The sequence below is a fragment of the Zootoca vivipara genome, chromosome 1, assembly GCF_965207765.1.
Source record: "Zootoca vivipara chromosome 1, rZooViv2.hap1.1, whole genome shotgun sequence".
Classification (NCBI taxonomy): Eukaryota; Metazoa; Chordata; class Lepidosauria; order Squamata; family Lacertidae; genus Zootoca; species Zootoca vivipara.
In genome coordinates, this window is record NC_142582.1 from 62,379,663 (window position 1) to 62,393,633 (window position 13,971).

The 13,971-nt window shown below is 41.7% G+C and overlaps 1 protein-coding gene across 2 annotated transcripts in view; it reads left to right on the forward strand.

Moving 5' to 3' along the window:
• Positions 1-13,971, forward strand: part of KCNQ1 (potassium voltage-gated channel subfamily Q member 1) — a 293,005-nt gene that overhangs the window by 217,500 nt on the left and 61,534 nt on the right. The gene's annotated exons all lie outside the window — the stretch shown is intronic.

The window sequence follows — 13,971 nt, forward strand, 5'->3', positions numbered from 1 at the left end:
TTTTGTTTCTGCCTCTTAAAATATTCTTATTTCCTACAATAATAAAACATCCTAGTTGCAAGAAATCTGAAGCCATACTACTGAAATTACTGTTCAAGAATAAAATATCTCATGTTGTTGCTTTGTGCCGCCAACATTGCTGACCTACATGAGTCTTCCCTCTCCCCTCTCTTCAACAAGGACCAAGTGCTGCTTTTGTTTCCGTGACCGTGAACTCTTAGCTACCACTTCATCAACAAAAGCAACAACATTTGGCATCAGCCCCCATATTTTCCTGCGTGGCTATGATTCATGCCAAAAAATTCTTGTGATGCAAGGATAGAGGAAGGAAGTTATAAAACTTTGGTAGGACACCAGATGAGACAGTCGGCGCATTATGACCACAAGAGAGACAATCTCCTACACTGTTATGTATGTGACAGTGATGATGGCAGCAACCAAGGTGGTGGGAGGGTACACTGTTATGGTGCAGGGAACATACCTCGGGCATTCTTCGCTTCAGCAGAGATGGCCATGGAAGCAAGGGGAGCTGATCAGAATCTAGGCAGCATCACTTGGCACAAGACCATTCTTTTTCCTCTCTTGGAGGCAGTGATAGAGCAGGAGTGGAATCGATGTTGAAATATGTTGAAATATGACCGTGTGTGTGTGTGTGTTGTGTGTGTGTTTTCATATTTAACAGGTAAGCAGGGAGAAAGTAGCTGATGATGAGTCTTTATAAGATCTACCTGCCATTGCAGAGACTCGTCCCTTTGACCACTTTTACCTCGTTTCCCCAGTATTTATTTTAACGATGCAAGTAGAGGAAAGTGGCATTGTATCTGGCCCTTGATTGCTGTCCAGCAAGCCTGATGCTGCTGACCTAGGCTCTTACATTTCATTAATCCCCGTTGCTATTAAACGTAAATTAGATCCGGCTGGATGAAATAATGGCCACAGTGACTGTATGGATGATTTGACTTTATAATTATTTAAATGCTAGATTGTGAGTTACGATTTAAGGAAAAATATGTTCAACTTCAGAAAACCCCGACATATATTTAGAATGTGTTTTCACAGTTTTGTAGAATGCATCCTGAAAACAAAAGTTAAAAGTGGGAAATATTAGTAAGCTGCCGGCAAATAAACAATGGTGTTTTTGTTTTGCTTTTTAAGTACACTACTTTTCTGGGAACTATTTGTTTATGTCTGTGTTCCTGTAGGTAATAAAACAGGCAGAGAGGCCTACAAACTTGAAGTGATTCAGTATTCTTTTAAATAATTCAAATCCTGTTTTGTCTAGCATTTTAAAAAATAAACTGATGACGAAAGCAGGATTTGAAGCTAAGCCCACACCACTCTTGTGCGCAGTCTTCTTACATCTAAGGTGAAGTTAAAATGAGAAGAAATGAATGCCTAGATAGAGTGGGGGAATGATATGTCTATAGAAGAAAAATATAAATGGTTTTATTTTACTGTAATAATTCCTTGTCGTCATGATAAATTAGTACATGAAGATATATTTTTATTTTAAAAATGGTTCTATGGCTCTCATGTCTCATAAAAAAGGATAAAATCCTTTAAATGTGGTATTGGAATCTGGTCTGTTTTAAAATGATACGGAAGCAAATCACAACTTGGCTAATTTCATCCTAATGAAGTATGTTCAAAGAGTTGATTGGTATAGCATCACCTGAGCCCCATGTTCCCATACTGCTATTTCACACAACTTCTGTTTACATTTGTATGTCAGAAGTCTTATCATCTTGTTTCCCAATAGTGGCCAATGGAAGCCTCTAGGAAGCCCTTAGGCAAGGCTTCAAGGCAACAGCCCTCTTCCATTACTGCAAAGTGCCTATAAATGCACATGTAGAAGTCTGTTATAGAAAGGCATGGAGAACAGAGCAAGCAAAAACTGATCACATCTCAGGTCAATGAAAATCACAAGAGAGTTGAGTCTGCCAGCGATCATCCCCCTACCTGGCGTCCCCTACCAACAGAATATTGGGGAAGCAGATCTCGTAAGTGAAATTAGTGGAGCACTGAAATGGCTTTTAGAGGCTGGCTGAAGTGAAGTAATACTGCTCTGCTAAGTCAGGAATCGAGAACATAAAGACCCTTTCTGGATCAGACCAAGGGCCCATGTAATCCTGCATCCTATTCCCTGTTCATTGTGACTGTGGTCTGTTAGATACCTGTGGGCACAGCAAAGATGATTCGGATTTATTAGGAGAAACGACAGGAGCTATGATCAGGAAGGAAGGCTGCTTTGGAATGAAAGAAACAGGTTCCATCTCATCCACAGTGGTCTCCTTCCAAGTTCAATTACTATTTGAGTTAAAAGCCAGCAGGGCAAGCTGAACTAGGGCATGAAGAAACGGATTCATTATGGGCCTTACACAGTCTTCAAAGAAAACTGGGAAGGGCTAGGAAAACAGTCAGCTAGTCTTTCCATGGTGTGATATTGTGTGTGTGCGTGTGTGTGAGTGTGCGCAAGTGGGGGGTGGAAAGATTTTTTTCTTTAGAAATTAAAGTGCTGCAGCAATGCTTAGGGAAGTAGTAGATTCTAGCCCCTTTTTTTCTCTTAGGTTCTGTAACTATGCCAAAGCGTTTTAGGTTACATATATAAAAAGCAGCCTGTATTCATTCAGGAAGTAACCAGGCTTGGTACACTCAGTCTGCAGGGAGGAAGTTTAAAAGGAGGGGCGAACCTCTTTCGACAATTAAATCAATTTTGTTTTTCTAAGTTTTTCTGAAACCTCAACAGTTTTTAACCCAAGGAAAAAACCCAAGATTCCCCCCCCCAATAGGGATCATTAGAGGAGACTGTGACTGTAACATTTTCTCATCTTTATTTTGTAAAATAAGTGTGGTGAAAAAGTAGGGTCCATGGGGAAGTGATTGAACTATACTGAGGTGTTGCAACTGATGCTTCCACCTCCATGTCATGAACTCAACTCCTTGATGTGAAGGAGGTAACATGCCAAAAGATACTTGCCCTTTGTTTCATCTCTGATTCAGATCCCATGGATTTATTTGGGGGGGGAGGGGTGATAGGTGGGTAGCCCTGCCTCACAGAAAGGAGCTGTATTAGTCTCTTTCCAACTCTGTGACCATACACAAGGGTGCCATTTAGCCCAGTCTAGCCAGCTCTTATGTCTGTTCTGCTTTTGCACAACAACTGCTAGAGGCTGTAGCTTGCAGTGGGATCTTCTCTAGAGAAAGGAAAATCCAGCTCTCTCTTACTGCCTTCCCTTATTCTTGACACCTTTGTTTCATATAAATATCAGAAATGCTAGCCTTCAGCATGGCTAATGTCTTGTGCCTTGTGTACATCATCCCTGTAAAATGAAGTGATTTTAGTCTTCCTAAAAGGAAAGGAAAGAATGGGGGGAGGGAGAGAACAATACTAGAATCTTGATTGTAGGCCAGGTAAGAGGTATGATGGAATGTCAAGCACTGTCATACAAGCCTCTTTCAGTAACCATAGGTTGTTTTTTTGTATCATCACCTAGATTAGCTACAGAGCTGTTTCTAAGAACCTGTGATTTACGATGACATTGCTAGCAACAGTCTTTAGCAACATTTTACACGGTGCCTTGTCAGCAATTTATTTTTTATATCAAGGACATTTAATCTGGCTCTTCAGATTCTTCCATTCAGTCAGCTTGTTGTTTACAGAACGATGTTAAATCCAAGTTAACAGTTTGACTCTCAGTTGTGAAACAAGAGCTAGAAGATCAGAGAACTTATTTGTTACAAGCTTTTGATTGCTTAGAGGGAAGGGCATCTCAAGAGAAGAGGAAAAGGAAATATACTTCCAAAATATTTCCTTTCTGGAGTAAACTATGCTTTTCAGGCCATATCCAATCCAGACAGTGGTTTTGGAAACAAAAAGATGCGCGTCTCAGTGTGTGTTTACATTCTGCAGTTTATGCCTGGATGCTTCTATCTGGACTAGTCTCTCGCCTCTTTACATCAAACAAAGCCACAGGATGCAGTGAGCATAGAACTGGTACAATTAAATAATCATGTGCAAATACGAGGGTTCGGTTTGTAGGTACATGGCAAAGTTTTTCTCTCTGTAAGTTAGCACTACAAGGGGCCTTTCTCAGCCTCTGGTCCCCATATGTTGTTAGGCTACAACTCCCATCATCCCTGACCACTGGTCCTGGTCGCTAGGGATGATGGGAGTTATAGCCCAACAACATATGGGGTGCCAAGGTTGAGAAAGACTGCACTACAACCTAGATGCTGACCTTGAAGGACAGAGCTCAATCAGCTAGACTTGCAGAGTGCCAGTGGTGCAGGAGATCATAGAAACATGGAATCCTAGAGTTGGAAATGTACCCAAGGGTCATCTAGTCCAACCCACTGCAATGCAGGAATCTCAGCTAAAGCATCCGTGACAGATGGCCATCCATCTGTTTAAAACCTCCAAGGAAGAAGAGCCCTCAACCTCGCGAGGGAGAGGGTTCTACTGTCAAATAGCTCTTACTGTCAGAAAGTTTTTCCATATGATTAGTTGGAATCTCCTTTCTCGTACCTCGAATCCATTGGTTCGAGTTCTACCCTTCAGAGCAGGAGATAAGGCGTTTGTACCCTGACTGCTCAGGACCTACATAGCTCAAGAAACCTACACAGTTTTCTTCTGATGTCTTTTATTGCCTGTTCTTACAGAGTTCCATTTCTTGCACCCTGGATTTTAATTTTTTGTCTTGTTGTTTTGTCCCATAGCTCCCAGCCCTGTTCTGATAGTCCTGGATCTGGTGTGCAATATGTAGGACAGTAGAGAAAGTGATTGGACCTAATGGGAGATTTTAAACAATTTCCAAATCGCTGCACAACTAATCCTATATGCCCAAGAGGGCTTTCAACTCCAGAATTTCAAAAAAAAGTGCACACACTGCCAAACACAAGGCAAACCAAGGTTCAAGATAGCTTGTGCTATGGAATGGGTCTTTAATGACCTCATGGGCAGGTACAAGCCCTTGGCTGTGCCTAAAACACCCTTTTGGATCCCAGTTCTGGGCTCATATCCCCATGCAGCCAAAAACCGAGGATGCGGCAGGAAAATTCTGTTTCTCTCATGTTCAATTCACACTTCACAGAGCCTTTCGTTTTGTGGCAGTGAAAGCTTTGTGACATTTGACGAAGAAGGGAGTAGGTGAGTTTCGCTGTGAAGGAATCTGGAAGCTTTTCCCACCACTGAAACTGTTAGTTTGAGTGGAAACAAGATATAATCCCCTGTGATAATACAACGATTAATAAAGGTTTAAAGGGTATTATGGGATGGAGCCATGCTTCACACTTGACCTTTTGCTTTCAATATAATTAAGGTGGAGTTTCAACTGCATTTTTAATTTTTATTTCTGCAGCCTGTTACTTGTTAGGCTGCATGGAACTTGCTTCTTGTTTTTGTAGGATGGCGACAGAGAAAACGGAACTGTATATTGTAGAAAACGGTTGAGTATAGTGCAGCGAAAGGTTGGCAGCAACATATGGAAAATTATTCATGATTTCTAGCTAATGAGATTACTTTCTAGAAACAGCTAGAGTTTAAAGTTCTCAGTGACTGCTAGAGGGGTGCATGTTATTTCTTGATAAATCTGTTGCAGTCGCAAAGACGTGAAGGGCAGGGGTGGGGGACATGCAGTGTTTTACAAAAATGTTTAAACGGAACACTAAACCCCCCAAGTCAAGTATTTATTGTGGTATGTTTTACATTACATAACAGAATACTAAGACAAGATGAGGCTGTATCAGTAGATGTAGCTGATCAGATAAAATTAAATGAAGTGTCTAAGACATTTGGAAATGCTGCAAGACAGATGTGTTTCTGAAGTTAATGATAAGATTTAAGAGAGATTACTAGCCAAAGAGAATGTTATTGGTCATGAAGAATGTGATTACCAACAGCTATGGAATCTATGGTTTAAAAGTGGTGCGATAGAACAACCATACAGGTTTTTGGGGTTTGTGTGTGTGTGTGTGTGTGTGTGTGTGTGTGTGTGTGTGCGCGTGCGCGCGCATATATATATAGAGAGAAAACAGATAGATAGATTGTTATAGATATATATTTTTAACAAGTAAGCTAACCAAAGAGGAGTGCTGTTCAGGAGCAGGTTTGGACCTTACAAACAAGCAACAGAGGAAGCACTTTCTGTGCAAAGCAAAGCCCAAAAAGGTTTATCTCTCCCACAGTAAGATATATGAGTTCCCCACTTACCCGTAGATCTCAGGGCGGTTCACAACATAAAAGCACAATACAATACATTTGTATATAATACAAATAAAAACAAAGACAACCCAGTAATCCTCCCTTCTGCAACACATTTTAAAAGGGCATTGGATGTCAGTCAGCCCAAGGCATGGTTAAAGAGGAACATTTTCACCTGGTGCCTAAAGGTGTATAATGGAGGCACCTAGAGGGAGATAATGATATACAATGAATCACAAATTCATGCTTCCTTGTTTAGTACTTTTTATAATGTCAAACACTGCCTTAAAAGGGAACGCAGCCAAACTGAAAAATCTGCTAACTTAGAGTGGTAATATAAAAATACGGTACTTGAGTAGAGATCCCAAATGATACCAATCTCTTAAGTAAAGTGAAGAAAGACGCTTGGAAAAAACAGGTGATTGGGGAATGGAGGGGTCAATGTAAATGTCAAAGGGGAAATAGTTTTACTGTACTACAGTACTAGATAAAAAGGAGAAATATCTGGGAGAAGAGATTTGGGCTCCAGTATTTGACTAGCAAATAAATATTTTAATGTTAAGTCGGTTTCTGTGTCTTTTGAGGCAGGACCGAAGAATGCTTGGGCAGGCTGGCATCATTTCACAAAAGTACGCGTTGAATAGTGCCCCCACTGATAAAGTATTTAGATCCCTGGCATTTATCATCCCCACGATCGCAGGTGTGTGGTTATGAAATCTCTAAATGAAGCTCCTGTCCCATTTCTGGAAATTTTAAGACGGTATAGATGCAGTAGAGCAAGGAATTCTGTAGCTGGAAATTCCTTTAGCCTGTCATGGCCCTCTTGGTCTGTGTCAGGCAGCACATTTCCTTAGTTAAGTGCTTAGACTATACATATCATGATTCAGAGTCCTTGTGCCTCTTTCTAACTAGCTAGATAGCATCTTCAAAGAATGGGGATCTGAAGTGGAACTAAAATGCCAAGGGGAAGCAAAGAGATAAAGACAAGCTTACCACATTATCTTGCTTTAGGTAGTTTTAGAGCAATCCGGTTATGGAAAATTGCTAGGTTCTTTCCTGTTTCTTAATGAGGAAGTTCCAGACTAGCCCTTCAAACAGCCAGCTAGCAGGAGACTAATTTCTGCTCCCTTTCATGTGTTGTAATGCTCATCAGCGCTAAGTCAAATTAGAATCTCTCTCTCTCTCTCTCTCTCTCTCTCTCTCTCTCTCTCTCTATATATATATATATATATACACATTCATATTCTTTTCTAACAATGCTTTCCTCAATTAAAGTTGCCAAATATTCTGCAAAATTCCCTATAAAGGTTTTGTGGCATTGTGGTAAAATGATTAATTTTAATAATCAGTTTTTACAGCATTAGCACGGATTCTTGCTTACATGGTTACAGTCAAATATGAGATAATAAAGACTCTAGGAGTAGAAAGGTAGAGAAGAAAAGAAGAAACAAAACTTATAGATAAGCTCACATGCAGTATAAAAATGGATCAAATGATTCAGTCTTCCTTTTTTGCCAAATCATAGTTCTGCAAGAACTCTGGGCACCCTAAACTATAGCTGATCTAAATGACCATGTTCTTTTATACCAAAGCAGGTGCTTTTTCAGTATGTTTCACTGTGAGTCAGGTGTTTGTCTGTTCAGTGCTCCCCTCATGTGAACACATTGGGGTGACCGTGCCCCCATTATCTTAGCCGCTGACCTGCTTCTGTAACACATGGGTAATGTTACTGACCCACCTTACAGGATTGTTTTAAGGATTATTGGGATGGCAGATGTTTGGTAGTGCTGTTCCAAAACAAGGATGCATTTCACAAATATTTTTGGCTTCCATTAAATGCCACCATTTTTGTTAATTTGCAAACAAAGGCAGATCCTCACACCCATGACACATTCACAATGTGACTAACAAAAGAAAATTCCGGGAAGGGGGTGGCGGCCGGTGGAGTCAAAATCTGACAGATTTTTGGCATTTCAAACAAGCAGAAATGGACCAAACATGGTTAATGTCACCTCTGGGTTGATGATGATACTTATTTTACCTGTGTTTACTCACAGAGCAATCAAAATGATAGAAAGTCAGCATAAAAATTATGCTGGGGTAAATTATGTCTGTATAGTTTCCCCCTACAAAAGTTGTTGAGCTTTCTTTGCAAAATCTATGGGGGGAGTTTTTGGATAAAATTGTCCCCCTTTTTTCTTTCTTTTGGGGGGCCATATTTGCCAAATTCTACACTTCAAACATGGGTTGCCATACATCCGGATTTTCCTGGGCATCAGCAATTTCCGTTAAGACACTGTTTGTGACAGCCCTACCTAATACAAACTCCATTCAGCAGCAGGGCTTCTGTTGGCCGAGTCACCCAAACAAGGCAAAGCGAAAACAAACGTTTAAAATGGAGTTGAAAGGTCCTCTTACTGAGCTGAATGCAGTTTGGTATAGGTCTTCTCCTGCATTGTCCCGCCACACCCACAAAACACCCCTTTTGGGGGACTCAGGCCCTACTAAACTTAACGGGGCTTACTTTTGACAAGCATGTATAATATTGCACTGTAAAACACGCAGTGTGGTGCACTGAATAATGTGCCCCAGAGCCCTAGAGTAAAATCCTAAATCCACTATGATCCTGTGTGACAGCCTGCAGAATAATAATGTGCTAGCATGCAGTAAGAAAGTCTGCAGCACCTCAAAGATTCAGAGCAGGGCTTTTTAAAATGTACTTATCAGCCATTAATTTGCCAGACATTAAAAGGTGGGCATTTTAATATATGTGTCAAGGTTTTCAGTAATAAGCAAAGCATTTTGCTTATTAGACCGTGACATTTGCTGAACTCTGGTGTACGGTATTTTTGTTTTTGAAAGTATACCAAAGTTGCTGTAGCTAGTTAGCTACGTCAACAAAATGAATTATATGGGTGAGAGAGCAGAAATTCTAGTGATGTTGGGTTCTGGGCTTTTCTCAGGCCAGGAAATGGCTTGCTTAAAGTCACTCGGGCGCAACCAATCCTGTTCTCACCGGATCCCGTGGCAGAATCCCATCAGTGTTCTCCAGAAAGTACAAGTGAGAAAAAAACATTCCTGCTCTTTCACATTCACAGTTCAGATCTACATTTACAGATGCTAAAGGTAAAGGTAAAGGACCCCTGACAGTTAAGTCCAGTCACGAATGACTCTGGGGTTTCGGCGCTCATCTCTCTTTACTGGCCGAGGGAGCCGACGTTTGTCCGCAGACAGTTTCTCCGGGTCGTGTGGCCAGCATGACTAAGCCGCTTATGGCGAACCAGAGCAGCGCACGGAAACTCCGTTTACCTTCCCGCCAGAGTGGTACCTATTTATCTACTTGCACTTTGACGTGCTTTCAAACTGCTAGTTTGGCAGGAGCTGGAACCGAGCAACGGGAGCTCACCCCGTCGCGGGGATTCGAACCGCCGACCTTCCGATCGGCAAGCCCTAGGCTCAGTTTTGTTTTGCTCACTCCCCCCCCCCCAACTGCAAGGGAGAGGGATGCGCCGTTGTTGCTTGTTTTTAATCAAGACAAATTATTTACTGTCTACCATCATATATTCTTCAAAAAAAAGTTTTCTTTAAAGTTGACCATATCCCAGTGCCTGAAAGCAAGCACGCCCTCTTTTGTGTGTGTTGGCACTGGTACCTGCAGCAAATCTCTGCTGCTAAAGCCTGCTTCTCCCTGATTACAGTCAGTCACGGAAAGAAGTAGAGTATCCTAGGACAGCCCAGGCTGTGCCTGGTTTCTTAAGCCAGATGGTCTATGCCACGTGCAATTTATGTCAAAGCCAGTTAATACCAAACTGCTGCAGTAGGATTTTGGCTCTCCTCCTCCTCGTCTCCCCTCCTCAATCTTAAATCAAATAGTGTATTTCATCTTGTAACAGTTAATGCATTACGCAGCTGCTTTGGTTAAAGGGCAGTAAGTGGTCCTTGAGTAGAAAAACAGATACTCAGTTACCAAGGCACAATTAGATAAGCCAGCTGTCACTTTATACTTTCTTCTATGTACTAATACTACTATTTTTGGCTGAGCATCTCTCTGTAGGGTATAACAGGAATAGACTTGGGTAAGAGCAAGGAAGAATGTGGAAAATAATAATTTTTTATTGCATCTGTAATGGTGTTAGATGAACACCAGCACTCACCTTAAAAAAATAAAATAAAGCTTTGCTAGCTGAAGAGGCCAGATTCTGAAATATTTTGAAGTCCTTAAGGGTTCGGTGTAGGGACATGGTTTTTTTCTATTTTAAATGTGTTTCAGTTAGTGGAACATATAACTTGTAGGGCAGCTGCTCTTACTAGCCTCCCTGCTAGTAGGGGAGATTCTTGGTACTTCAAAGTTAGCTGAGTACTTGAGGTGAGACTGAAAACACCCCATTGGCTAACAGGATTTTAGCCTCACAATTTTGCTTTGCCAGCTATTACAGAAAAGGTTTGGAGCTTTTCGAGTGTATGCTCTCTCTCTCTCTCTCTCTCTCTCCCTTCCTCTAGCTGCCTTCTTTGATAGTTCTGTTGCTACCTGTAAGGCTCCAAGATCCTTAAGGTGAGCAAGCTGAGACCATTTATACCTCAGCCGGTAGAGCATGAGACATTGGGCAAAAGATTCCTGCATTGCAGGGGGTTGGACTAGATGATCCTTGGGATCCCTTCCAACTCGACAGTTCTATGATTTTTACTATTTAGATGGCAAGAAAATGGAGGCTATTGTGGGTGTTTCTCCTGACTTATGAGTCTCTGATAAAATAACTTTTGCATTCTAAGCATGTTAACAGAAGCAATGAAGTGTAAAACAATGAAATTTTAATAGAGAAAGTAAAAATGCTTTCTGACACACCTGTGAACAGTCAAGATGCAGAGGGCTTTGCCATCTTTCGGTATTCAGTTAAAAGTAGAAGGCTACAATTTGAGCAATGGTACTATGAAAACATTCATTCATCTCCCACCAGGCATACTGCTAAAATCCTTAAATAAATATGGAATGAAATGTCTTATTGCATAGCATGTCAAGGTAAAACAAACACACTTTCATATCCACTTCTTTCTGCTCAGAGGTGCCCCAGGTCACATGGAGGCATGTTAATTGATGTGGATTTTTAAAAGATTGCTTGCCAACGTTTGAGTTGCTACAGGTGCATCTCTTGTAGTCAGTGGTTATGTGGTACAAAATTCCTTTGCCACACCAAATGAAAACATGGAACATGCACAGGAACAGTCCTTGTGTCACAGAAAACAACTCTGTATTTTCTTCTCCGAGGTAATTTCTGACAGATAAAACTAGGGGCTTTGTGTGCTATGAAGGCCATAAAACTCGGCCGTATGGATGTTTCGAGAGAAATACAAAAAGATGAAGACACGATTGCAGAATTTAAAGCCTAGGGTCCTGTGCAGGCAAAGGTAAATTTGCATGACAAAGAGCAACATACAGTGGGATCTTTTATATGGCTGGGTGTCTTGAGTGTGGCGTACCACTGAGAAAAAAACCCTAATACCTCCATGTTCATGCACATCCCAGTGAGTCAAAATAGGAAGGGGCTGTCAGTAGTAGCACACTTGTTCTTTGTGCAGAAGGTCCCTCCTTGAAACCCCAGACAGGCCTCCCTTCTGAAACCCTGACGAACTACTGTCAGTCAGTGTTGACAGTCCTGAGGCAGGTGGACCGACAGCCTGACTCATTATATAAGAGCTTCATGTGTTCATTTACGCATGCCAAACTAAGAATGCACAAGCACCCACCTGTTCTGTTCAAGAATTCAGATATTGGATTCAGGTTCTTGTTCAATTCAAGTTTCAAAGGCACTTCCAAAGTGACTGCTGCTACCTTGCTCCTTTATCAGCTCCAGGAAAGAAACAAAGAACATAGAATTGGAAGGGATCCCGAGGGTCATCCAATCTTTTGCCCAATGTGGTCCCACAATGTGATACTTCTAGGGACACGGGTGGCTCTGTGGTCCAAACCACTGAGCCTCTTGGGCTTGCCCATCGGAAGGTCGGCGGTTCGAATCCCCAAGACAGAGTGAGCTCCCATTGCTCCCAGCTCCTGCCAACCTAGCAGTTCGAAAGCATACCAGTGCCAGTAGATAAATAGGTACCGCTGTGGCGGGAAGGTAAACGGTGTTTCCGTAACGGTGTTCCGTTGCACCAGAAGCGGTTTAGTCATGCTGGCCACATGACCCAGAAAGCTGTCTGTAGACAAACGCCGGTTCCCTCGGCCTGAAAGCAAGATAAGTGGCGCAACCCCATGGGTCCTTTACCTTTACCTAAGCTCCAACATGTCCCCCAGTGTTCAAGGTAATCTTTGCCTCTTGTCTGACAAAAACCCAAGAAGAGGTTCATTTTCAAATTTACACCTCCCCTTCTCTGAACCTCAGTTGGCAAGTGCTAAAGACCCATCTCCTCCAAGCACAGACATCCCCCTTCTTCTGCCTTGTGGCGGGATTCCCCCCCCCAAGTTATCCTCTTTCCCAGCACACCATATAAAATTGGGGGGGGGTGTTAAGTATGTTTGTATTTGTCCTTATTGGATTGGAGAAACTATGCTTGCTCCTCTCAGGATGGAACCCGTGTCACTGGCATGAAGAATGATGCTTCCCTTAAGTAAAAATGGCTAAATTTCTTCCCTGTGTTTTAATTCTTTCCATTTAAAAAAATATGATAAAACCCCGCTTTAAGAAACATCTTACTGTGTAGATTATTCAGTGGTGATGGAAACCCATTTCGCTTAATCTGTATGCTGGGCTGAAGGTGGCCGAAATATTTATACAAATGGAACAGCTTGTGTCCTCTTGCCTATTGCTGCCAGAAGATAAAATCAGTAAACTGAAACCCATGTCCTGTCTCATTCTTCTTCATGCCATGAAAACCTAAATGTACATGAGACACAAAATGAGTTAACCAGTTTTACCATGCTCAGGAGTGTCAGAGAGTTGTAATGATTTTTTTGGGGGGGGGGTATATGCAAAGCTAATTTTTTTAACAATGACTATTCACTCCGAGTTCCAGTATTGTGGGAAGGAGCAGAGATAGGAGCCGACAGGAAGCCATCTGCACAATGGCTAGAAAATAAATGAGAAGAAAAGGCAGAGAGGTCATGAAAGCAATTCTTGTGCATCGGGCTTAGGTTTCTAATAAAGAGAGCTGGGTTCTCATATTTCACCAAGGTGCAATTATAATTATTTTTTAACATCCTTTAGTTCCTTTTCAATATTCTCTAGCCTACAATACATTTTCATGGGAGAAGTGGTTCCTCAGGATTTAGTCACATGAACCTCTCACTGGCACAATAATGGAAAGGGACAGTAATAGAAGTCATATTTCTTCCTACACTACCCTTTCTCCTCCAGGAGAAAGTCATGTGCACTGCTTTGCCATTGGAAATGCAGAGTGGGCAAGGGACAAGCTCTTCTTGCTCTCTCTCTATCCCATATTTCCCAAAGTCAGAGTGCTGAACATCAGCCTGCTGACTTGTTGAATGATCAAAGAACAGAAGTTTTCCTGCTCCTTCCTTCCTTCTTTCTTTCCTTCCTCATGTTAATGAAAAACAAGGCAGTCCTCCCCATGCATTGCAGGCTTTCAGCTACTTCCCAGCTTTTTAAACCTGTAACAACAAAAGATCAGCTCTTGATTTATAATCTGAGTTTCTGTAATCCTGCTCTTACTTGTTTGTCGTCCTTCAAAATTAGATATGCTTTCGCAATACCATCAGACAAATCAGCAGCTTGTATGTTCTTTTGGGCCTATAGACATAGCTGTCAACTTTCGGATTT